The following is a 26,368-nucleotide window of genomic DNA, read 5'->3' as shown; positions in this document are numbered from 1 at the left end:
ATCCAACATCTGCTATTAAAACAAACACCGATAAACTGCTCCAGAAATATTTGTTTGTTCCCTCTCAAAGTGAAGATTTTTTGCAGGAGTTATAGTCATTTACAATGCAGGGTGGACAATATTCGATCACACATTAGTGACTGCTTTACAGTTTATTATCTAATGATGTTCACCGAGGCTATGAACAGGAGCTTTTCACCACCAGCAAGAGATGATTTCAAGCTTTCCCAGGAGCACAGCCATTTTGCTCTTACTCCAGGAACTTTCTGTGCTCAAATTCTGATGCTGAGACTCATGGAAATGCTACTTTGACTCAGTGATAGCGTGCAAGATTATGTTACTTACAGTATCTTGTCTCCCTCTCTTCCCTGCACTATGAAGTCTGTGCTCACAACACAAAGATATCATAGGTTTGCAGGCAGACGGACCTAAACATAGAATTAATAAACACCTAAAGAGATTCCTCCCATTTCTAAAGTAGCTTTACATGTGCTCACAGCCCAGAAAGCCAACCACATCCTGGGCTGCATCAAAAGAAGCATGGCCAGCAGGTTGAGGGAGATGATTCTCCCCCTCTACTCAGCTTTGGTGAGACCCCACCTGCAGTGCTGTGTTCAGCTCTGGAGGCCCCAGAATAAGAAAGACACGGACCTGCTCGAGCGGGTCCAGAGGAGGCCACAAAGATGCCCAGGGGGCTGGAGCACCTCCCCTGTGAGAACAGGCTGAAAGAGTTGGGGTTGTTCAGCCTGGAGAAGAGAAGGCTCCAGGAAGACCTTATAGCGGCCTTCCAGTAGTTAAGGGGGGCTACAGGAAAGGTGAGGAAAATCTTTTTAGCTGGGCCTGTTGCGATAGGACAAGGAATAAAGGATTTAAACTAAAAGAGGGTAGATTTAGACTAGATATAAGGAAGACATTTTTTACAATGAGGGTGGTAAGACACTGGCACAGGCTGCTCAGAGAAGCCCCATTCCTGGAAACATTCAAGGTCAGGTGGGACAGGGCTCTGAGCAGCCTGATCCAGCTAAATATGTCCCTGCTCACTGGAGAGGGTTTGCACTGGATGACCTTTAACGGTCCCTTCCAACCCAAACTGTTCTGTGAAATAACTATGTGGTGTAAGACAGAGTCTGAGCTGGGACAGGACACTAAACAGGCATCCTTAGTTCTTATTTGGGATGCACAGACCAAACTCTAAACCCTGCAGACTCCCTGACTGTTTGGAGCATGGTTGTAAATAAGCACACGCCGCTGCACTGAACTAAATCCCTTCCTACCCATGAACTGCCTCTCTTCTCGACAGACGTTGTAACACCATTACTGCCTCCAGAACTCACTTTTTGGAGACAAAGCCCGGTGCCCCCATTCCCTAGATAAGGTGGCTTTGCTGAAAGGTCAGCCTGCCATTTCGTTTGTTTGCATGGCCTGCGCTAATGGAACCGCTTCCGCTGTGCGCAGCACGCAGGCAGGCCGGAGGGTCGCAGAGGACGGCGAGGAAAAACGCACACTGCTTTAGCCAGCCAGCGGGGATGAAAGTGCAATTGCACTGCAACAGATAAAGGCAAGACTCTGCAGCACACCGCCTTATTTGTGTTTTTAATGGGAGAAGAGTGTGGAGTTTGTTTTAGGGCTTTTGTTCCAAAGGAAATTAAACTCTAAAAAGCCTCCACTCACTCCTTCTATTCAATCCTTTTCTTTCTCCGCCCCCCTGTTTATCCCCTTAATAGTCTTTCGAAGTGTTGGCACTGAAAATATATTGCTCCTGGCCTGAAAGCACTCTGGATGCCAACTAGTCAAACCTTCCCCAGACCCTCCTCTCTGCTCTTCGTGCTCCTGCAGCAGGCCCCAAAGGCACTTGCTCCACTCAAAAAATCACACCAGACGTTTCCCTGTGCGCTCTTCCAAGTGCCCTGGACCTCCTCTCACAGGATAGCAGGTTCTGCCCTATTTTTATTGGCATTTTTCATGTTCTACTTAATTTTCTGGTGTCCACTTTATGAAAACAATCCTTTAAATTCAGCTCCTGTGCTGGAGCTGAATCAAACACCAGTTCAGCACGGAGCAGCAGAACAGCAAGAGGGGAAAAGGGGCTTTCAAATAACAAAACTGCAGGAATGTCACACAGACATAAAGACAAGCAATCTTTTTTCCCTGGAGCATGAAAGATGTTTGGAAACAGAGCCATCTCCTGGATAGCCAGGCTTTCAATCACATTATTCCAGCCTCTCGAGCTTTTATTTCCATTGTAGAAGTCTGAAGTGTTATTATGGATAGGGAGGGTTATATCCCTTAGCTTTGTCCTGATGCTCTTGAGCAAGAGGTAAAGGCTTGAAGTCTCCAAGCAATGCCCACAAACTGTCCCAAGACTGGAGGACCACCAGAATCATCTCTGGGCTGGGAGACAGGAAAGCTAACATCTGTCTCAGCCCAGGCACCAAGTCTCCTCTCCCGATTCTGAATTATTCATCACGTGCTAACTTCCAAGCCAGTTCAGTTTTAAATTTTTAAATATTTAATAATTGGGTATTAAATATTCATGCAATTTTATTAGAAATTTTGGAAGATGGACACTAAGGCTCTAATTGTTAAGTTCATCATTGGGAGTGACTGGCTACTCAGAGAGACTTTCCAGCTTCCTAAAGAGAGAGAATGAAGAACAGAAAAGGCAAAACAAGTATTTATGGACCTCTCTAACTCACAAGACAACACAGATATCTGTGCCATTCATTTTGGGGTTGTTTTTTTTTTTCAATCATCTCTTTACAAAAAATGCTGAGAAACCTATGCTGGGAACATCCTAGAAAGCCTCAGCTGCCATTTAAAGAGTTTTTAAGAGTTTAATTTCAGTGTCATAGAGAAAGATGTCCATCTGTAGTGTATCTGATTGGTAAAAGGACAGTTGAGCAGCCTCCGATAACAAGAAAAACACACAATAGGTCTCAGTCGCGATTCAGGGCAGATTCAGGGAAAGTTCAGCTCGATGCATGCCTGGAAGGAGACAGATTCTTCCCTTTTGCTGATGCCCACTCAGAGGGGCCACCAGGATGTACAGTTTCCCCTGAGCTGGTCTGACAACTTGGATTCATTAAATATCCATGTCTGTTTCTCTCCATGTAGCTCCTGCAGAACATGTTTTCTTCTATTCTACCCCTTCCTTTTTAGTAGATGACAACTCTTTAACCCTGATCCATGCTGAGAGCAAGCCCATGTTCCTGTCCCTCTGTATTACAAGCACTCATTCCCTACTGTGCCAGAAATTGTACGGTTTACACAAAAGATGACACATAAGCCCTGGAATTATATGCAAATGAACGGATCTGTTCCTCACTTCTTACCATTACAACTCTGACTTTACAACAACTGCATGGGGTAATTTCTGCACCAGCTTTCAAACAAAGGGCAACTCTGTGTTATTAACATCTCACTGTGGCAAGCAGTTTGTCACCTTTCACAAAAATGATCCGAAAAGACACCAGCAATTATTCCTAAGGAGATTATTGGGTGGCTATGTCCCAGCACAGCAGCTGGAAGCTAAAGTGACATAATATTCACTGGGAAAACTCCTTTTTCAAGTCAAGAGAACATGGAACAGATTAAAAAATGAATTAATTTGGAAACAAAAACAAAACTAGAGGAACAGTCAAGCTTGTTCCCTTCAATTTTTTTCATCTCTATACCAACATCAGGAGCACATCTTCAAAAGTGAACTAAAAGCTCCTGATTACGACTCCAGATGACAGGACAGTAACTTTGAAGACTTATCCTGGGAAGAAGCTTGGTATGTTATAAATAAAAGACCTTGAGGAAGAATGACTCGAGCATCTCTTCCAGCTGCAAAAATCCAGCTGATTCCTAGGTCTGGTACATTTGGTTCTTCCAACACTTTCTAAGCACTGAGGACTAAACATATGCAAGGCAGACAAGTGTTCTCTTCCTGGTGTTGCTGTATAATTCCTGGTTGTATCTTATAACACAACCCAAGAACCAACATTTGCTTGGCTAACGTTCATGAGTGAAACAGGGCAAAGAGCAGAAGCACTACCTAATTTCAAGTAAGCAATTACTCATGGCTCTCGGACAGAAATGAGTAAGTAGGGTCCATGCCTGTGCAAGAAGGACCAAGTGATCCATTCCCCCAAATTTCTTCAGCAGTGGGGAAAATGGTGCTGGAGAAGGTGATGTTCTACTGGCTGTCCTCTGAGGACAGGTCATTTCCAGTTACACATCAAAATTGTATTAAAAAAAAAACCCAAACCCCAACCTAACAGTCTGCCCTTGGAGATAAAAGCAGAATTTTTTTTACGAAGCAAAACACTTTTGCTAGTGCTGAACCAGCTCGTTACCTTCACCTCTGCGAGAAATGCTTTTCCTTACTTCGATGGAAGCTCTTCTAAACACCAACATCCACGTTTAGAGATTTCCTCTTCGGAGCCAGAGAAGCACAAGAAAATCTGGGCAGGTTTCCTGTTTGCAGTGATGGGAAAGGAAGAACTATCGCTAAGCTTTTTGGGTGCGTATTGTCAACAACTCTAAGCTCAGCCTTTTCATACAACCTATAAACATATTAAAAAAATTAAGAGCTCTGCCTATTTCAAGTCTGAGAAACATCTGTACAGCACATAGTGGTCCAAAACGGAGCACTTCAGTGTGTTTGTTTCTTCACCAACGTTTTAAAAAGCTTCTTTACATCATCTAGGAGATATAGTCCAGAGTCAGACATCATGTTGCTGCCATACATTCACACAATACCATAGGACAAGAAAGCCAATATGTAGAATAATACAGCCAGGGGACAGAATAGACCCAGGAGGCAGCGAGGACACACAGTGACTTTGTAGAGTTAGCTTTGAGAATAAACATTTTAAAAAAAAGGAGTAGGAATAAGATTTCCAGAGAGAAAGAATGCAGAAAAGATTTCAGGACTGAGTCAAGCACTCCAAAATCTGAGGAAAAAAAAAAATAATTAAAAAAATAGTGGGATTTGGAAGAATGAGAAAACAATAGGAGAGACACAAATGCAGCCACAGCCACCCAGAAGGCTGTATGGACCCACCCACTAAAGACAACACCTTCTGCGGATTCTTAGAGCTCTGCCCAAATGCAGAACAAGGGCAGTCTGATCTAGCCAAACCACCAAGGAGGTTAAAATCACTACCATGTTTAATTCTTATCAGCTGAGGGACTTTAGTGGAGGAATAAAGGGGAGTGGTGAGTGATTTCACACCTGCATGTTCAAATCGCCTTAAGCAAAGCGACCAAGACCACCTGGGAAGACTCCAGATCACAAAAGAATACTTGTGGATAGATACAATAAGACAGAAGCCCTTTCTTTTTTCTAAGAGCTATTTTAATGGCCTATAAGCTTTTTTGCAGCAGTAGAAAAAAAAAAAACTCCAACCAAATGGCAGATTTCTGCTACAATGCAGAAGGCTCAACAGCTCTTTCTTGAAGCCAGGCCACTGAAAGAGTCCAGCAAAGGGACTCACTAGCTTGAGAGTTTAAACTAGAGCTTTTGGCATAATTTTGACTGCAAATCATAATAATAAAATGCTCTGACAGGGGGCTTGGGTGGAGAAAAAGAGTGAGGGAAGTAGAAACATATTCTTAATGAAAATCTCATTTAGCAATTTTTTTTTTAATGTGCTTAAAAATTCCACTGAGGTCACCATTCTGGAGAGATGACAAACTCCTGGGATAAAGGCTGGAAAATCCTGGTAGTCGTGTCACATTTAGCAAGTCAAAGATATGTTTGTATAAGGCTGTAGAGGGCTAAATCCATTTTACATGCTGTATGTATTATTAATTTCTGACAGTGGGCTTAGAAAAACCTAATTCGCTGGAATACGAGCTCCCTTTGAGCGGAGGGAAGCCTTTTCAAAACTCATCTTTTATTGACTGAGTCATTTTTGAGTCAATCTGTCTGCTTTCGGCAAGACAAGAGTTTTAAATCTTCTCTCTTTTTTTCCTCCTTTTTGAGTCGTGGCAAGTCTATTAAAACCTGCTAATGTATGCAGCAAGGCCTCTGATTTGAAATGTAATGAATTCTTCAGATAGTGGCAGATTAGGGGGAGAAGATGATAGAAACAGCCAGAGACGCCAAAAAAAGAACTCTCCAGAAAAAGAGGAGGAGAAGGGTGAGAGGGAATGAGAAAGATTAACCCTTTTTATCCAGAAGAATAAAATCTTTAAGCTCCATTAATAGAATTGGTTAAAAAAGCAGACCTGGAACAGGCAGAGCATCTTCAGGCTTGCCTGGGGCTGAACGAGACAAAGAATAAATGAATCTTTCCTCCTAGAGTCTCTTGTAAGATTAGGTAATTCCCTAAGTGAAAAATGAATAACTTAGAGAAAATTAGCTCCATCCATATAAATAAGCCTTCATATTCCAAACCCTGAGCTTCCCAGGCGAATGCCCTGAAACATTTTTGCTGTTGTGTAACAGATGGTTTCCTCCTCCCCCCTTCCTTGGTTTGGTTCCAACCGCAGTATCTTTCAGGTGATCTTGTTTCAGCACAAAAATGAGCATTTTGGGTGTAAATCATCAATCGTGTTAGTGAAAGGATGCTTGGCAGTTTTATTGTATCTGGCATCTTTGAAGTGCTGGACAAACATTCAGAGTTACACAAATGAGAGATTAGCACCGTCTCCATTTTACAGATAGAGAAGCTACGGAAAAGAAAATCAAGGATGTTACTTAATTCGACAGCACTGATCTGGTGACAGCCTGGGCCGAGAACGCAGAATCTGCTGAATCACAGCACAGACTTGGGATATCTTTCTGTTTAACAGGAAAATTCATAGCTCAGACTTGAATTTAATGGCTTTAAAAACCAAAAGTAGCTCTGTAATAAAGTTCTAATGAAACAAAACCTTAGAGAAAACAGTCTGATGGAGCACAGGTGACCCAGTGGATTAGAATTAAAATTAAGCTCAGCAGAAGTGATGCAGGTGAGTAAATACAGGAGACTGAGAGACTGGTCCTGCCAACCTAATGCCCCTTTGCTAATGACAGGCATTGAAATGTTTTAACAATTGAGAAACCCCAAATAACAGAGGCAAAATCCTTCAGTTTAGTATGCAGCAGAGGTATGAAAGCCCATGCATGTCTTGAAGGAAAGACTGTCCTTCCCTACAGATGTAGGCATTCAGTCCTCTATCACACAAGTCAAACTACAAAAGGCAAAAAAAAGTTTAAAGGAGTGCAAAGTTAGCTCAAAAGCTGCTGGAGGCACAGAGACTGTGGAAACTAAGTACAAGCTAGAAAAAACAGCAGCAGGAAATCTTTGCAGTGGGATACAGGACACAGGTAGGAGCATTATCTTGGAGGCCAGCAAGCTACAGGAGTTAGCCTGGCTTTTCAAATTGCTCCCAGGTATTGTCTGCTCTTGCTGGCAGAAACACATTTTTTTCCACCCTGGAGAATAACAACGGCTGTATGCCTGTACCCACTGTCTCCTAAACTCTATCGGTCCCTTGATGTGATTCTCCCCAACTGGGAAACTGTCTTTTCCTACCCGTCTGTTTGCTTCACAACCCTGACGCAAGCGCTGCAGAATTCACAGGTACAAACTTTTACATCTCCACATATCAGTGCTTTCAGAAAGAAGCAGAGGTTACGCTTGCTTTTATGTACGTAGACACAATCCCGACCTTTAGCTTGGTCCCAACTCCCTGAATCAATAGCTGGCACTCACTCTCCGAATCAGTAATGAACTAAAGGTTATGGCACGGAGCACGCTGTGCTGTGGATATACCATTTTTCAAAGACAAGAAACTTAGACCTGAACGGTTACAGAAGAGGCAAAGCATTTTCCTGGCAGAGCATTTTTATTTGGGGACGAGGGCACAAACCAGGACTGTGGTATCAGCCCTCATGTCCTGCGCAAATGCCATTCGCGTAACTGGGTTCTGCCTCCTCCGCTTACGAGTTGAAAAGACACTTCTCACTTTCTGCCATCGGGACGGCTCCTGTGTGGCACTGAGTGGTTACTATATTTCATGAGAGCCGCGGATGCATTTTAGCGATGGATGAAGCAATCCCTGTGCATACTTCCTATTGCTGTGAAGTTTACAGAGCACTTTGGGAATCCCGAGGGGCTGACAGGCTTATTGCAGCAAGCCCTGCCTACACCAACCGCTGTAGCAGGCTTGAAGAATAGCCTACCCCTGAATATCATTATTTTTCTTTTTCAGCTGCAGTCTGCATTCCCTCTACACAGCCTCTAGATCCCTCCTTCCTGCCCTGTTTGTTTGTAAGAAGATCCTCTTGCTTCTTGGCGCTGCTTGAGCTCTTTCACCTCTCTAACTCCTGAGAGCTCTGAACCAAACACTGCCTCAGTGCAGGACCTAGCCTGGCTGAAATAAGATCAGTCAAGAAACCAAGATCCACAGTGCTTAGTCACCAAAGAGAATATTTTGGTATAGAAAAAGAGCATAGCATATAGGTAACCTTGACTCTTAGTCTCCAATGATCCATGCCCAGGAAGCAAGCGCACAGAGAAACCTGCTCTCTTGCACTGCCATCTTCCACGAGAAGGATTCATTTCAGCTTTAGGTTTAGAGAGGATTCCACTCTCTGCTGCTGTGAACTCTTACCCCTGGGTTCAATGACACCAAGTGCCATGGAGGCCGTTCTGCTGGCGTGAACGGCACTGCTGGGACGGGTCAGCCAGAGGTTTAGGAAAAATATATGTTGAGGGACAAGTGAGTAAAGGGAAAAATGGCACACACAAACGATCTCTGCACGTGGGATGTGCAAGCAACGAAAACCAGATTTACCCAACTAGGCTAAATCAATGCATTATCTCTGTGCTCAAAGAAAAAGTTATCATTAAAGGCTGTGCTCTTCAGTAGCTCACTTTACAGCTGAGAAAAGTCTGCAAAAATCCTCTTGCATTATCCCTAGTCTTATAGACTTTTTTCTTTTCATCTGAGGCTCAGAGTGGGGATTACCCATTAAGGTGTGGTGGACAAATCACATTCAATCTATTCTCTGTTAAAATAAGAAAAAGCTTTGGTCTTTTCTGTCCTCTTCCATCTCATCCCCTTCCCATGTCCACATCCAAAGCATTTTTCCTCCAACTTGCACAAGTCCTGAATATCAAGAGGACACACAGGATGATACCTAAAATAACAACAGGCACTCCTTTGACCCACAGGCTGCATCTTACTTCTTCAGCACCAAAGAACAAGAGTTCATTTAAAATCTTCATCTCCTCCTAAACCCAGTAACGGTACGGTTCGCAAACGCCAGTCAGCATTGACCAATTTCGAGCTGCAGAGTTTCCATTTCAACCCCCCCTTTTGGGACCAGGATGTTGCTGTAACAGCGACAGCAGCACCCCCAGGTTGGTAGCAGAGCGTCTGGGCTCAACCACACCACAGGGCCAAAACATCTGCAGTCGTTCACATCTGGCCACCCTGATGCTTGACCTAGCAGCACCAGCTCGAGCAGATGTGCTCAGCAAGGGATTAAGCGACCATAAGAGCCAGCTCTGAGCTGTGCCAGATCTGCCTCTTCCCCTGCTCCGGACATGCCGGTGGGACCATAACCAAGTGGAGTTAAACAAGGGAGGTAGCAAGTACAGCTGAGGTGGGGTAATACAAGCAAAGGAAGGCTAAAGAAATACCTTCACAGGCAGGTGAAGCACAAAACTACAGGCAACTAAAATGCTTTTGCCACATTAAGTTTTTATAGAAACATGTTTTTGTTTTTTCTCAGCCACAGAAGTCAGAGACTGTAAACATCTGCTCGTTCACACAGTCTCTCACACAATGTTTTGATTTAGATATTTTCCTGTAATGTTTGCAACTTAAACACATCAGAATTGTGCCAAGGCTTCTGAAACAGTAAAAGGGATTGAAGTTATTAGAAAAGTGAAAAGTTAATAAACCCAAAGTCATTAAAACAAATTTAAGAGAACACTAGCATCGCCCTGAAGCATTCCAGAGCAGAAGAGCTGAAATCACCTTGAGAGCATCTTTCCAGTAAAACTAAAATGATCTCCCTTTCAGCATGAGACCTGCTGAAGTATCTTGACCCTTTGGACACGATAATCTTCAGTCAGGTGTCAATTATAACATCAAAGATTTTAGCCAATAAACATTATCAACAGTTGCTTCTGAAAAGTTAGTGAGCTGGAAGCAAGGCATGGCTGTTGTACTCTCAGTGCTATTTATTCTGCTGCTCTAGGAATTTTATTTATTTGTATTAGGATTCCAAAACAAAAGAAGTCAATTATGGCTTACTAGGAATTATAAAGAACTTGTGTAATTTGGCTTCTGATTTAGTTATCAATACAAATAGACACACTACACTAAGAAGTAAAAGATAAAACCATAAAGCTAGGTTTGTATTATTTGCAGCCGCTCAGAGTAAAAAAAAAACATTAGAGAAAAGCTAAAGAGATTTTTATTAATGCTTTAGATGACTTAGAAAAAAGTCACTTAATCATAACATTGTAAACAAGGAAGTTCTACAGCAGTATTTAAAAATATCTGAAATTGTTTCAGGAGCCCCATTGATTTGAATTAGGCAGCTGCATAATCACAGGGGCTGCAATTTTAATGAACATTTCAACAGGAAATGCAGAGCTGATTATATATATCAAAACAGGAAAGATCCAAATGCTGCAGCTCCTCTTTTTTTGTTGTTGTTTTGTTTATTATCTTAGTGTGCATATCCAAACCAACTCTAGAACTAACACAGAACTTACCTGACTGCCTCTCTCTCCTTGGCAGCAGCTCCCAATGCTTCTGGCTGCAGCTCTGATCTTCCTGTCTTGATACATGTCATTAGGCACAGCATTTTGAAAAATAATTAGTGATTCAATCAGATTTTACACTGGATCAAGTGACTGGAAACTTCAATGCTGTGCTGCAGTTTTCCCTTAACATACTTTAGGGCATGTTATATATACTTAATTAGATAATGTTTATACAGTGCTTTGAAGAAATAAGGAACTCTAAGGGCTAGGTCGTATTTTCAGAAAGGAAAAGAGCAGTGTTGAGACAGCATAGGCACAGAGGGAGAACAAAGCTCTGAGAATCTGAACACCACCTTGTTTTCAGAAAGGTTTCAGGACATCTGAGAAAAAATACGTCAGCAGCTTACAACATCTAGGCACTAAGAAAGAAACAAAAGTTGTAAAACATGGGATGCTACAAAGGCACTTAAATGACAATGTTGCCGATACTGAAGTGAGAACAGTGGTACCAGAGTCAGAAAGGCAGCAGCGAAGAAAAACTTCGCGTATACACAAGCACAAGGCATTGATTATTACTCTGTTAAGGCAATTTGCAAGATAAAGAATCAGACAGAGTTGTAGGCCTTGATGAAACCAAAATGAATGCACTCCACTCCTGTGAACACTCTTATTCATGAGAGTGGGAACTAATGGAATAAAAGCCTCTTGCTTTCTATTATTTTGTAGTGAGGGAAGCAGGGCTCTTTTTGCTAAAGATAGGGTGCTTTGTTGGCTGCACGCTAAAATACTAAAATACACTGCAAAATACAAAAGTGTGTTCACCACAAAAGCTTCCCAGCAGAAACAGGTCTTCACCAGAGCAAGCACCAAAGGGAACGCAGATCACAAAGACAGGGTGAAGGCCAGGTTCTCCTGTGGATCACGATGAGGCACCACAAGTCCTCGCAAAGGGCATCTGATCCAAACCTCTAGTAAAAGAATTTGGAAAGCAACAAAGCAAGCTGTGGCCAAACCCACTCAGAATGGCAATGAACAAGTGATGTTGCATCCAGCCATTTGCTTTCCTACGGGGCAAGGGGCACAGAGTGCTCCAAAGAGTTTCCAGCAAGCGATGAAAGCAAACAATGTACGCAGGGAGCTTTAAAAATGATTGCAAAGAGAGCCCTGAGCTTCTGTTCTGTGCGTTTTTCTTTTTTTTTATTTGCCCATAACTAAATTACATGATTTCTTTGCAAGTCTAATTAAGCAGTTAATTGATGCTGGTGCCCTTTAGCATCTGGCATTTAAGATTAAGTAAATAATGGAGAAAAGTGCACGCAGCACCCAGCAATAATTAAACACAGCAAGGGTTTGTTCCCCCACCCTTCCTCATTTTAACCTGTTATGTATAAATCTCTGAGGATAACTGTCTTTAATAGGCTCAAATACACTTACACACCAGATAATGATACTTGACAACAGTATTTTTCCTCTTAGAGAACGCGGATAGTAGGGATATCTTTGATCTTAACCAGCAGGTTTTGTTTTACACCTTCCACTCAGGGGAAGGAAGGGCTTCACTGCCCCACCTCTACCCAACTGAACAGCATGTGAAATGGATATTCATGGCAACGTACTTTTGAATCCAGGAGTGTGAGTGTTGGGATCATGCATTAAAGATTTGTGGTCAAGTTTCTCCCTTTCTCAGGCACTTACTCCTTCCCCATGTTATTCAACTATTTCCTGCAGACTATGGAAACGCACATTATGGGAAAGCTTTCCTGTTAGTCCTCTACAAGAAAGATTGAGATATATAAAATAAAGCAAAACTGAGAAGTAAAGAAAAGCCCTTTGGACAAAAAAAAAAGCATTCAGCATTCTAGACATCACTACAGAACATGGATTCAGCCAGGGGGAATCGGTGTTATTTGTAGGCATTTTCAGGCACTGTCTCCAACGCTGCTGGTGCGAGGCTCACTGTGGATTGCTATACACAGGCACTTCAACTCACTGCTTGGAAGAAAGGAGCAATGATTTCACTTACAAAAGTCTGATCAGGAGACACGTCTGCTGGGGACTTAAGTCCTGGCTATATTTACAGTAAGCTTGACAAGTGGGTGCCTGTGAACCTCATGAGCTTCAACAAGGTCAAGTGCAAGGTCCTGCACATGGGTCAGGGCAAGCCCTGGTATCGATACAGGCTGGGGGATGAAGGGATTGAGAGCAGCCCTGTGGAGAAGGACTTGGGGGCACTGGTGGATGAAGAGCTGGACATGAGCTGGCAATGTGCGCTCGCAGCCCAGAAAGCCAACCGTATCCTGGGCTGCACCAACAGAAGCGTGGCCAGCAGGTCGAGGGAGGGGATTCTCCCGCTCTACTCCGCTCTCTTGACACCCCACCTGCAGTGCTGTGTTCAGCTCTGGAGTCCTCAGCACAAGAAAGACATGGAACTATTGGAGCAGGTCCAGAGGAGGCCACAAAAATGATGAGGGGGCTGAAGCACTTTCCCTATGAGGACAGGCTGAAAGAGTTGGGGTTGTTCAGCCTGGAGAAGAGAAGGTTCTGGGGAGACTTTATTGCGGCCTTCCAGTAGTTAAACGGGGCCCACAGAAAAGCTGGAGAGGGACTTTTTACAAGGGCATGTAGTAATAGGACAAGGGCTAATGGCTTTAAACTAAAAGAGGGTAGATTTAGATCAGATGAAAGGAAGAAATTTTTTATGATGAGTGTGGTGAGACACTGGCACAGGCTGCCCAGAGAGGTGGTAGAAGCCCCATCCCTGGAAACATTCAAGGTCAGGTTGGACGGGGCCCTGAGCAACCTGATATAGTTGAAGACATCGCTGCTCACTGCAGGGGGCTTGGACTGGACGACCCTTAAAGGTCCCTCCCAACCCAAACTATTCTATGGTTCTGTGACTTTTTACATGCAGAGCACTGTGCTGAGTGTTTGCAGTCTGATCTTAAGAGTCCAGTTTCCTCAGAAGGCCACATGTTAAGGGCTGGACTCGAGTTATAAGACCCACTCCAAGACTTCCACTGTAAGAAGCTCTGAAACAGCTATAGCAGACCCAGCTTCTGCTGCTCCCCCTACAAGCCCACTTAAGCAGCACGAAGCTCAGTCCCTGCTTTACACTCCAGCAGGTTAACACGAGTCGGACTGCCTCTCTAATACAGCTCTGATTTAAAGTAACAACAGTACGAGAGGTTTTTAGTTCTTCCAGAGCTGCCTGATGGAAGGAATTGCTGCCCAAAGATTAGTGCCACAATCTCTTTGGACTCTGCAAGCAAGAAGAGCCAGCGTGGGGACTCATGCCCACCTCCCATGGGTGCTGCAAGCCTTAATTAGTATCTCTAGCATACTCAGAGACCTTTGGACAGAGGGTGCTACAGAAGTGGAAAATATTACCATCATTATGCCTGCTACCACAAGTGCTGGCATTCAAGGCAGAGACTTCACAGCAGATGGTGAAGTCACTAGCATGGCTGGCTGCAGTTATAATTTCCCTCATCTCAGACTCTCCTTGTTGGAGCAGGCTTCACCTCTTGATGTCTGAAGAGCAAAATAGAACCTGTGCTGACAAGACTGCATCGTGCCGGTCAGTATTGCTGACACATTCAAACCGGCCAGCGCTCAAATCACTAGGAAGTAAATCATCCAAGGGACTTTGTAATTAAAAAAAGCTTCACTTTCATGGCAACGCTTTCTCCCGCCTGTCACTGCCAGCCCTCCCCTGAATTCTGATCGTTAAAGGGAAAAAACAAAGAATTAGTCAGCTTTTGTTAAGTGTCAAACATTCCCACTCTAAACCATGTGCAAAACAAGGAGAGACATTTTATAGCTCTCAGAGCAACTTTACACCTTCCCAAACACTATTTCTGTACCTCTGTCTAATTGCTCATTTGCCCTGGTTTTATGGAACCGCCTGGCTCACTCCACCTTTGACAGAGGAGAACAGCAGCGTTTAACATGCTGCAATAAGTGGGATATGTGTAGTTCTAATTTTTATCCTTATTTATTTCTAACTGTTGGGGTGAGCAGCCTAGGACTCAGAGCTACCTGAGGCGTAACTAAGATACCATTAGCTTTAAATCCATTTCCAAGTGCTGCGAGCATTCTCTCTGTTTGGCTCAGGCCATCACGTTGCAGATGAAGACTCCGTGTACATGGGAACGTTCTGTTTAGAAATTTTCATTTCACCAAAACCTTCCTAGGGACTCCATAACACAAGCACAGGGTAATGGTCTCCTCCTCTTTCCATGGGTTTTTCAGGTTGCAAAATGTGAAGGATCTTATAGTAGAAAGAAGTGCTTTGAAATGGAAGTGAAGAGTAATCTCCGCTACTCCGAGTCCAAATACATTCTGCGGGGAGCTCGCAAACACTTCAGCACACTGCCCACGTACCGAGGAAGGGACATTATCACGGAAACAACCTGACCAGAAGTTGCTCCAAATGGTGGCCAATGATGAAAACAGCCCACATCTGTTATACAGATGCAACATCACCAGTTCTAACCTGGGATTTATTTTTACCACTTTTGTAAAACAAGATGGAAACTTCCCCTTGACTAAATTCTGCCTCATTTCAGGGAAGTCAACGCAATATGGCAGTCTAAAAGGGGAATCACACACCGTCGTCATTATCAGCCTATTCAGAAAACCTTTGCTGAATCTTTCAGATCTGCACATCGCCTTTGATGCCACTAGCTGTGAGATTTTTGATGACACATCCGCAGTCTCTAGCGAAGGTGGATGCTGCTGCTGCCTCCGGCCCTTCCTTATGGAAGTCTCTGATCTATTTAACCTAAATACTCCTGCTGCACACCTATGATGGCATCTGATCAACGCAGAAGGTAGCTTTACAAAGTTGCATACCTACCCAATAACCCACCATGCCACAGCACTCCAACAGGATGCATCAAGAGTCTTCTATTCAATACAGACAGAAACACACTTAGACAGTCAGAGAGTGAAAAGGCAATTCATGAATCTGATTTCAATCAGCTTTTCATCCGTCTGATTTTCATCCATCAAGCTGGAGCTGGTTGTATATAAGAATGAATGTGCTGTTCCCTAATGGTGGCTGGATTGACTTACTGCTCTCTAACTAGAGATCATGCCAGACAACCTGGCACTGAAATGGAGAAAATGTGGAAACACTGAAATAGCGAGTAGAGGCTGCATATCAGCTGCTGTGACTACATAAACCACACCAGGCAGCTTTGGTTTAGTCTAAATAACGGATTGCTCAGAAATCCCTGATGGACAGGCATGACTTTCACCTGCTATGATTTAACCCCACGCCTTTGCCTCCTTGGCACAAAATCACACCAGAAGCATGAGGTGACCACACCAAAGCCAGCAACATGCAGAACGCTGCCATCTACTTACTGCTCTGAGCCATGCCAGGAGCTCATCATAGCAGCGCTCCAGCTGCTCTACTGTCCGCTGGTGGATTCCCAAGGGGACTGCAAGATGCTGACGTTTTTCCAAATAAGCTGAGAGGGTCTTACGCCTTTTTGTTTAGGATACAGTGTGATTAGTAACTCCTGGACAAGCTGCCCAGAATACCTGGATGTTAGCAAACCAGGTCGATAACTGCAAAGATACTACGAGAGGCTTCTCTCCCTTCCTATCGACATTCATATGTCAGAATCACATCCGAAAGGCTATCACAGCGTTATCACATCATGGTACTGATGTCAGTGCCACGATTAAGATGGCAAAGTAATTACAAGTGTCTGCTTTTATACGCTGATTGCTCTCCAAATAAATGTTCTCCATTCCAAATAAATCCACTATGGATTAACATTTCTCCTACTTGCTCACCGCCTAGAATGTATTCGATTAGAAAAGCCTGATCAAAACTCTGCTTGACCATTTTTCAGCACTTGGCCATTTTTCCTTTCCTCATCAGGAAGAAAAGCGTATCCATTAGTTAACCTTTTCAAACACATTCTTTTTGTAGTCTAATTCAAAAAAGGATTATAAAAAAATCATCAGACTTGGCATGTGAATAGCTTTTTGTGAGCACAGGGAACAAGCATTCCTATATCAGAACATCAGCATGGGGAGATAAGGGTAGCTGTATACCTGCATGCTTATCTGAATGCAAGATCAGTACTGTGAAACCAGCATAAACACCAAGGACAGAATCCATATATTGATGTAATTCTTAGCGGTACTAGTGCATTTGTGTGAATTTGCAATTCAATAAAGCTTATTCCTTAAAAAGAAAACAAGAAGTTAAGGATATAATTCAAGGTCTATTGAGATCAACGGGAATTTTTTCCATTGCATTTGAACACAGCTCCCTCTCCCTCCCTCCCAACATGTCTACTAGAATACTAAGAAAGAAATTACCTGGAATTTGCCTGTACTATTTTTAAACAGACCAAAAATTCTCAATTCTCTTAGTCTGCTTTCTAACACAGCAAATCCAAAGCTCTCCTTTCTTCCATGGCTAACATTTCATGTACTTTAATCCACATGAGTTTCATACCAAATAAAGTAATTGAAAATACTACAAATACATGTGGGTGACAAATGAACTGATGCAGGAAACATAACTTTGAATCTCCTGACTTTTATGCAATTAAAATATCAACTTAATTGTTGGATCTGTGTAGCTTCTCTCATTTTAATATGTAAATCAGTCTCTATTACTCTATAGCTCAAAGAATGTGTTACTCTGCTTACTTGATTAGGCTGGGAATTGCTGGTCCTGCTGTCACTATGTTTACACTTTAGTGACAAGTTTGCACATCAAATTCACATAATGCAATGTCATCAACTTACTCATCAAATATAAACTTCTTAAATACAGCCGCTGCTCTAGGATATTTTACTTCATTTATTTACAGCCCTATTTTGCTTCATTTACAGCCCCTAAATAATCAGAGTAAGTGAAAAGAAAAATTGGGAACACAACTGGAAAACAGTATTTCCCAGGAAAAATGGCTTCCCACAGAGACAGGCAGGTAAAAGCACAAAACGTTACCCTTCAGCTCCTGAATTTTAGTGGTATGTTCCCCCTTTAAAATGTGGAACGAGTAGACATACTTTATTTCTTAGTCTCTACACATTCACCCCACCTCATTTGGGATTCAGTGTTAAGGAGTCCCTATTCATTCTGTGAAGGCAGTCAGATTTCAGCTCCCGGCCACGTATACTTACCTGGAAATTGAAATGAGGATGCCAGAGAAAAACAGCAAATTCAGTAATTTTTTTCCCGTTATGAACATGCCATAACAAGAATACCACCATCTTGTATAGTATTTAGAGGGAAAGTGTAAATAAGTTCAGTATTTTCCCATTCCTGTTGTCTTTCCTGAATCTAATAAACATCCCCAACCAAGGGGATGTTCACCTTGCCAGCACAAAGCTTTTCAAGAGGTTCCTGATAACCTCGACCCCCCCCTGCAAAGTTTCTCGACTAGATTCCCACTACTCTGTACTGCACATAAAGGCATCAAGCTTTAATTTCCAGGAGAAACAATACATTGACAAGATGCAGAGCAGAGATCTGAGGCTCTCCCCTGCCAGAGTACTCCACCATGCTGGCAGGCTGGTTCTTCTAATGTCAGGGAAATCGTGTCGGCCTGAATTCGAGACATCAGCACAAGCCTTTCTTCTCAATCCTGCTGACGAATGAAAGAGCATTTTCAATTGTGTACATCCAGAGGCCTTATGGCACATCGGTCCTAATCAAAAGCTGCTCTCTGATGCAAAGTGCTGTAAGAGGCAGCTCATATCACAACCCCGCAGGATCCAAAGGGCAGCTGCAGATAATACTGCATTTCCTTCCCTTCAGGAGAAATGCTGGACTGTAGAGATCTAGCAGGAGCATCCTGAATGCTACATAGCCACCAAGAAGGCAACAAACAAACAACGAGAGCTCGACTCAAATATGCAAGCAGAAAAACACAATTGTCAAAGTTTACCAAGACCCATAAAGCTCAACAGCCTGTTGGCTTGTCTGCGGTTGATAAAGAAACCATCAGCACGGAGGGATATAGAAGAACCAGAGGGACCAGAGGGATGTAGAAGAACTATGGCCACAAAGGGTGCTATCTGCAAAGTGGCAGTTTCTGTACGGTACAAGTTCGATGGTGTTTTATAGGGATTTGGGGGGTGGGAAGCAGTTAATACACAGGAAAGAAAGGGTTTGTCTCCTGCTGCTGCTCATTGACTTCTCTCCTTGCACAGGCTCTGAACTTCCCTTGTTATAAATGTTACAAATGAAGGAGCAGAGATACTTCTGGGGGCTACTTCTAGTAGTCAAAATAATTCTTCCTCATGGTCACATCATGTTTCACTCAGCTATCGATGGACCGAGAAATAGAAGCCCAAGTCATCAGGCTTAAAAAAATTGTTTCCATCACCAGTTCTCCTCCAAAGCCACATACAGAGTAAGCCAAGAGGAGAGAGAATACTCCTGTCAGCTCAGGTTTCTCCACACATTTTCTCTTGATTTATCTAGTCCCAGAAGTTACCTCTAACCTTGCTATCTGCCTAACTGTAATGATATTAGCTACCTCTACCCTTCCCATCTACCTCAGCAAAGGTGACCTCTTCCATCTCAGAGGTAACACCACAACTTTACTGCATCAGTACTGAATAAGGAAAATACACCTGCCTAGGAAACAAGCAACCTTCTCCCCAGCAGTATCTTCTTGCAGTGCTACTCAATTCCATTATATCCACATCCAAGGCAGGATCTCTAAGTCCAGAGACCCTTCCCTGGGGAGCCTCCTTCCTCATATTGCTACAGAAACCGTTGTAGATATTCTCATAGTTCAGTGTTTAAATTTGGCCCCCTCATCACACATACTTTTTTATTTTCTTTACCATTTCCTTCTCCCTCCCAACTTGTTTTACTATTTATTCCTTGGTGAAGTGGCTTCATTTTCTCTGGAGCAAGGCTTCTGCTTCTACTAAATATTTTGTAATCAACTTCTACACAGTGCCTAGTAAGAGGGTAGAAGAAGCTTCAAAAAAAAGCCCATGTAGGAATCACTGGAGGTGTTATACAGGTTCACAGGCCGCCTCTTATAAGCAGAAATACTGAGGCCTCCAGGAACTCCACACGTGAACTGGGTGGAAAAGAGGGGCCAGGAAGAATTCCTGCAGCTCTTTCGCTCTCTGTGAAGGCTAAGTACGGTCTGGATAGTAACCTTTGACTGACACCAAGTTTTACACATTCAGTAGCTACAACAGAACTACGTTACAGGATTTATTACAACCTCTGGCTCCCTGGACAGCAGACAGAGTCTGAAAGTCCAAGCAACGTCTCACCGGCACCTCCCACCACAGTTTCACAAGAAGCTGCAGGCTTCGGGCATCCTTGGGGGTTTGTTCGGTCAGCAACCCCTGTCTGCTCACGTCCCGGCCGTTCACAGCACACAGATTAAGTCGTGCTCGGGGGCAAGTCTCTCTGGTTGTTTAACAGACTCATGGCATGCTGCCATAGGCAGGGCACAGTGTTTTGAATATATTCAGGGCTGCATGACTTCACATCTGTGTTATCTCCAAAAGAACTTGGATGAAAAATGCTATATATGATAAAAGCAATTTTTTTTTAACCAGGGAATGTTTCTTTCAGCCCTCTTGAGGTACTATACTTTCAGTCAAGCCAAGAAACCTGGTTCTTAATAGGCATCTGTGCTGACTTCAGTAGTGCAGAGTGTTTACCATCAAAGGCCACACTGTCGCTGAATCAGAACACAGGAAGGCTTGAAGGTACCTTCCCCCTGTGGCTGGGCTGCCCAAATCCATTGACGCCATTGTAACGTGAAAGGGTTTTATAGACTCTGCCCAACAACCACTGTAACCACAGGAGGTCCCAACTTGGCTAGAGACTTTTAGGAAAAGAGGTATATTTAGCAGCCCCACCTCGTTACCTGTAGTGCTGGGCTGGGACAAGGGGATATGGATGATAAGGAAGGAAATAAAAGTAAGCTTTATTTAAACTACCAGCTTATTCCCAGTCTTAATATACTATTCAGGTCCCAGACTGGTCTAAATGTCTTGCAGTAGAGAAACTAGCACCATAAAAACAATAATGGTAATAACTAGCTGAGAGGTGAGGGGATTGCCCCATAGAGGCACTGTTCTTCAGCTGCAGAGTCAGCGCAGGAAGGCAGGCAGGCTCCGAGTGCATCAGGCAAAGCAGCTCCCACGGACTGCTGCTAATAACACTAGTCCTGTGTGCTGCTTTCTGTATGATCTGTGTTTTGCACATTAAAGCTATGCAACGTTTCTGATGCAGGTAGCAGTAGGGAATGAATTCTTCCCCCATCAAGAACATGTGGCCATCTCTGGCGTGAAAGAGGACAGAACTTCATCAGTGCACAGCAAAACACCAGAGGCAAAGATAAGCTCTTTATAAACTTCAGAAAAATTGGGATATGCATAAAGCAATTACTTTACTGAGACACAGGCAGGGCACAAAGGCTAAGATCCTGCTCTTACTAAAAGTCCCTTAACATTTGAAGACAGCAAATGCCCTGGACCTTCACTTTGCACCTCTTTAGAAGGAAGGCAATCCCTTCAGTACAAACTCAATGGGAACAGGCACGTTAAGCATCATGAAGAGAAGTGTCACCTAACAAACCCTTCTTCTGCTTTAGGAAGAGGCACTACAGGACTGAAGAAGAGCTGCTCTCGATGCACTCACCTGGCCCAACCTTGTTGGACCAGCGAGATGCTGGGAGCCACCGGCACAAAGTGAGATATGGATGTTGCGCTTGTGCACCCACCGACAACTAAGGTCACAGAAAAATCCTTCATCAGGTGGACTCGGGTTTCATTTGCAGGTGCAGCCCTCACCATGTGTGGATTTCCTACACACAGATGGTAGGAAGCACCAAGGCTTCCAAGCACCAACGGCTCAGCCAACTGTGGATGGAGAATGGCAACTTCTAAGTTCCATCTGCTCCTTTTTTGTCGCCTTCTGTACTCAGAAGCGCATTCATCAGAAGCATAAGCATGCTGGGACAGAGACAAATTTTACCATCTCCGGCTTGTCACTTCAACAAGATTAGATTATTTTAATATTAATTCATTACCCAATTTAATTCCAATTACTTACATTTTTACAAGGCCCTGACGTGGCAGTGAATGCCAGAGACAGCCTCTGCTGAACGTCAGATGTAGCACCTCTGTTGGGGCCAAACACACCTGCCTTAGAGTGAGATTCCCCAGTCCACATCAAGGACTCCCTTTTCCTACTTTTCCCTAACAAGGGAAAAAGGACACTGAAACCACTAAGATGGATGAATAGCTTTCCTTTTTTTGTGGGATTATGTTCAGGAAAATAGTTCACTTCCAAAATTCTCCACAGATGGTTGAAAACAGAGTTGATTTCCCCATCCTCCTTCCTGGCAGAGGTGCCAACCTGTCTCTCAGCAGAAAGAATACTAAAAGCACTCTTCCTCCTTCTCACAGGGAGAGGCTGCATGAAAGAAGGGAACGCTCCACTGTGAAAACAGGATAGCAATAAATCATGAGAGTGCATGCAAAATTCGCACTACTGCATTCTTTAGTCAGGAACCAGCTTCCACGGGTCATCCATTCCTACCTTCAAATATACTACTTTTAAGATGAGAACACAAATGGAAATAATGAGCACATAAAGCATTCTGATTTCTACCTATGCTTTGCTACAATACTCAAGTCATTACTTTTGTCAGCCCCCTGTTAGCTGCCACCTACCTATTTGCTTGCAACTAAGACCGAACTCCATCTCTAGCAGCGCCAGAAAAGTAAAATCAAGAGGTCCACCAGGACTACATAAGACAAAAAACCATGATCTGAACAGAAAAGGCCTGGAGAGAAACTGAAAAAAAAACAGGAAAAGCTACGGTGCTGGAAGAAAAAAAGCAGAAGATGCAGCCTGAAATCCAGAAGGGGGAGGGGGGAGCAGGGGGAAGGTATGAAGAGTACGGGAAAGAGAGATGCAGAGCTGAACAGATTCCAAATCTGGGCAGTGATGCCCCGCGCCACCTTTCCAAAGCTGTTACAATCTGCATCCCTGTTTCAGAGACAGGAGGACTCAGAGCATCTCCCCAGATGGCAGCCTGACCTTGGTGCACTCTCCTCTTACACAACCCAGACCCCAGCAGCCACTGGGACAGAAACAAAACACCCGTAAGTTACAGCCCATTCCCGTAATGCGGCTCCCTCAGATCTGCCCCATTAATACCGCACAAACCTGCGTGCAAACTTATTCTCTGAAAAAGGACGGCATGTTGTTATAGCTCACATTGTTCAAACCTCTCCTTTGCAATAGCGCTGGTACCCATTTTAACAGAGACTATTACGGCATAAATGAGAGGAAAGGACCACTGAACTACATGGCAAGTTGCCAGGTTGTGCTGCAGCCTCCAGTGGTTATGCTCAAAGAGATTTAAAGTCCAGCATAACCTTGATTTTTAATAGAGTCACATTTAATGAGCTTTAACGTCCACAGTAATAATTTCCTTATTACCTATCCAGGAGTCGGAACCATGATCAGAAAAAACGTGCTGCACTCCAGTCCAATGAATGAGTTTAATAATGGCCAATACATTATTATCAAAACCATCAACATCATTGTCCTTAATGCCTTTTTTTTGGTTGGTATAATTATAATTCTTTGAACCTTAAGCGTAATTGTTGCAGATCACACAAGCTTGCTGAACACAGCAAACCTGACTGGCTAGAGTCCACCCAAATCCCTCACCTCTGCCAATAAGCCATTCAGGTTATACAGCAAAATAGGACAGTAAAATCTTAAATTTACCTCTATCTGTCAAAAGGCAAAATGCAAACCTACATATGACCTTTGCTGTCTTCCCAGCTTTTATCCACACTTTTCCTACTCTGTCCTCGAATTCCCTTCATCCCATTCAACTCTGACATGAGAGACCTCCCACCTCAAAAGCTCAGAGAACTCAATTTGCCTCTTGCATGTGTCATACGAACGAGACGGATAAACAGACATATGGGTACTGCAGCTGACAGAAAGGGGTGCAAAAAAAATTCTAATTCTTGTTATTTTTGTACAGAAACAGCTCCACAAACCTCACTGAAACGTGCTCCCTTATTATGCACAATAAACCTCCCTCCCCAAGGCAGCCAATTGCACAATGACAAAGAGAGCAGAGGGAGTTACTGCCACATGCTCCCCATTTCACACCTTGAAAATATACTAAAATCGAAGGCATATGGCAGCCATCCCTGTGGGCAGAGCTGTTGAGATCCTAAGAAAACAGTTAAAGCTGGATCTTCCATTTCTTATCCAGAGGGAGACAGTGTAAGATTTCTGGCCACATGAATCCACGCTGTTAAAGCACACGGAGCAGCTATTGCATCCACCCTGCGGATGCTGTGTGAGTTAAGCAGGACAGAGTCGATGAGAAAATGGATGCAGCTTGCATGGTGCGCTGGACGAGTTGTCCCCTCACCCACCAGCAGCTCTGCCCTGCCCCAGCAAGAAGGCCAAACCTGGCGTGCATCTGGCTAATTTCAAGCCAGCTCAGATACGCCCGCTGACCTTACAGGCAGTGCCGTAGCATCCTCAGCACCTCTTGCGCATCCTAATGTACACAGCCTTCATCCTCCAACCGCACTGCCGAACGCTCCCGCAGCAGAAAGGAAGGTTTAGGATTCTTTACGGCAACGCTTCCCATGCATGACAGAGATGCACACAAGTGTATAAAATACAAGAAAAAACCCAAGGTCTTTCCATATATCCTGGTTTGTTCGCCCTGGTCCCAAAGACAGTCATCTACAGGGCTCCTCCATCCTTCACTCACAGCTGTTTTCCCCAGTTTCTTTATATGAACCACTTCCATACGCACTTACAGGCACTCTGAGAGCGCAAAGGGCCCTCCCATGACTGTGATAAATGACACTGAAGTATTTCACACCCTGCTACGCTCTGCAACTGATGCTCTCTCCCATTTGAGTTGGTGACCAGAAGTCAGAATAACATAGCATGGGACTGGGGCAAAAGGAAAAAAAGCGTCACATACGTGAGAGGCTGGGAACACCCCGAAACCCAGTGAGCTGTTTGTTTTCCTGTCAGAATCAAAGGCAAAAGAGAAAACAGCTTTAAAAATGCATCCCTTATGAGCTAAAGACAAACCTGGTAACATCCCAGCACAGAAGTGCCTCACAAACAGCTAAAAGCAACTGCGTGAAAGGCAGTAGAATAATAATTATGAATTATGAATAACAAATCACAGGAGGCATACATGAGAAACACATTCCCCCAGAAGAAAGGGTCTAATTACTGTAGATGATACCCCAGAGGTTCATTCATCAGCGGCAAAGACACAGAGCTGACCTCACCTCTTCATCCTCTCTGCCCCTGACCGGCACTCTCCCCCCTGGGCTCGAGGGGCACTGTCAGCCACATGGATCTGCAGCATTAGATGTGCCGGGTACTCAGGGGCATAACAAGGGCATTGGGCAGCAGCATCTGCTGTAATTTAAAAACCTGTGCATTTCAGATTCAAATTGCAATGCAAGAACTATCCCCAAGAGCTGCTAGAGTCTTACTGGGGTCTTAGACTGGAAGCTCCTACGGGCAAAGGCAGCCTTCCTTAAACGTTCAGGAAATGTTTAACGCTTATCCATTCGTTAGAGCATCCACTAACAACAGTGACAAACTGTCACTTCTAACATCCAGTCAGCTCTTCACTTTATAAACCACCCCAGCTACACTTCTCACCATCATATTTTTAAGGCTATATAATACCATAATCCACTACGAGATGCCAGAACAAATACATTCTTAGCAGTAATAAAGTACTATTGTTTGAGCAATAGGAAAACAAGTAAGCTACTTTCAGAGCATTTTGGTGTCATAGAAGTGAAAGGTATTTTCTTCTATGTATTTTCTTTAAACCAGAGCTCTGCTGTTTTGTGGGTCTCCAGTCTTCAGCACACATGGCCTTTGAGGAAAGCTCTGCCCTCTCAGACTCATCCGAGGGAGGATCCTGACGTCCAGGCACTGACTGCGTACGTGCTGCTGGAACACAACAGGTTAGCTCCACACGGACCTTCAGCTCTCTCTTATTTTTCTCTTCTCTAACAAAAATGTTTTGAGGGCAAGGTACATGCGAGAGAGTTACAGCAGTAAGATCTCCTGGGCTCTGCAGCATGACTCGACTCTGCCTGGTCCCCTCGCAGTGTTGGAGGTGATGGGTCATGTTTTATTGATATCCTTACCTTGATCTACAGAGTCTGAGAGCATGTCTGGAGGTGCCGACTTTGGGGTTACTGTACTAAAAAGACTCGTTCAGGTATGTGAAGAGAAGACAGAATGTACTGGAGGAGAGCCACAGATTCTGTGAAATGTATTTAGCTAGGTGAAGGATGTGCTCTATTTTCATGGAGTATTGAATGTAGCTGTGATCAATGGGGCACATATACACTGATAAACAATATTAATTTGTTTTAAGCCAGGTCTGAAAAGATTTCAACCACTTGCTTCCCTGCAGCTATGAAAGTTATTTCCTGCTGTCTGTACTACCTCAAGGGCTAAACTAGCTCTGAAAGGAAGGAAATATTTCCTTTTACTCCATCAGCAGCGCCAGCCTATGAGGGCTGTTGCATTGGTATTTCATTTATCATGAACAAATGATACGTATTATTATTTATCCTTACCACCCACCCTCTGTACCAAACTGCCACGG

The 26,368-nt window shown here is 43.7% G+C and overlaps 1 protein-coding gene across 1 annotated transcript in view; it reads right to left on the bottom strand.

The window, feature by feature from the left end:
• Positions 1-26,368, bottom strand: part of MAD1L1 (mitotic arrest deficient 1 like 1) — a 372,012-nt gene that overhangs the window by 100,042 nt on the left and 245,602 nt on the right. The gene's annotated exons all lie outside the window — the stretch shown is intronic.

This window comes from Leptosomus discolor, chromosome 14, assembly GCF_034619465.1.
Source record: "Leptosomus discolor isolate bLepDis1 chromosome 14, bLepDis1.hap2, whole genome shotgun sequence".
Lineage (NCBI taxonomy): Eukaryota > Metazoa > Chordata > Aves > Leptosomiformes > Leptosomidae > Leptosomus > Leptosomus discolor.
Note: the sequence above shows the minus strand (reverse complement) of the source record. Positions and strands in the feature narration are given on the sequence as shown.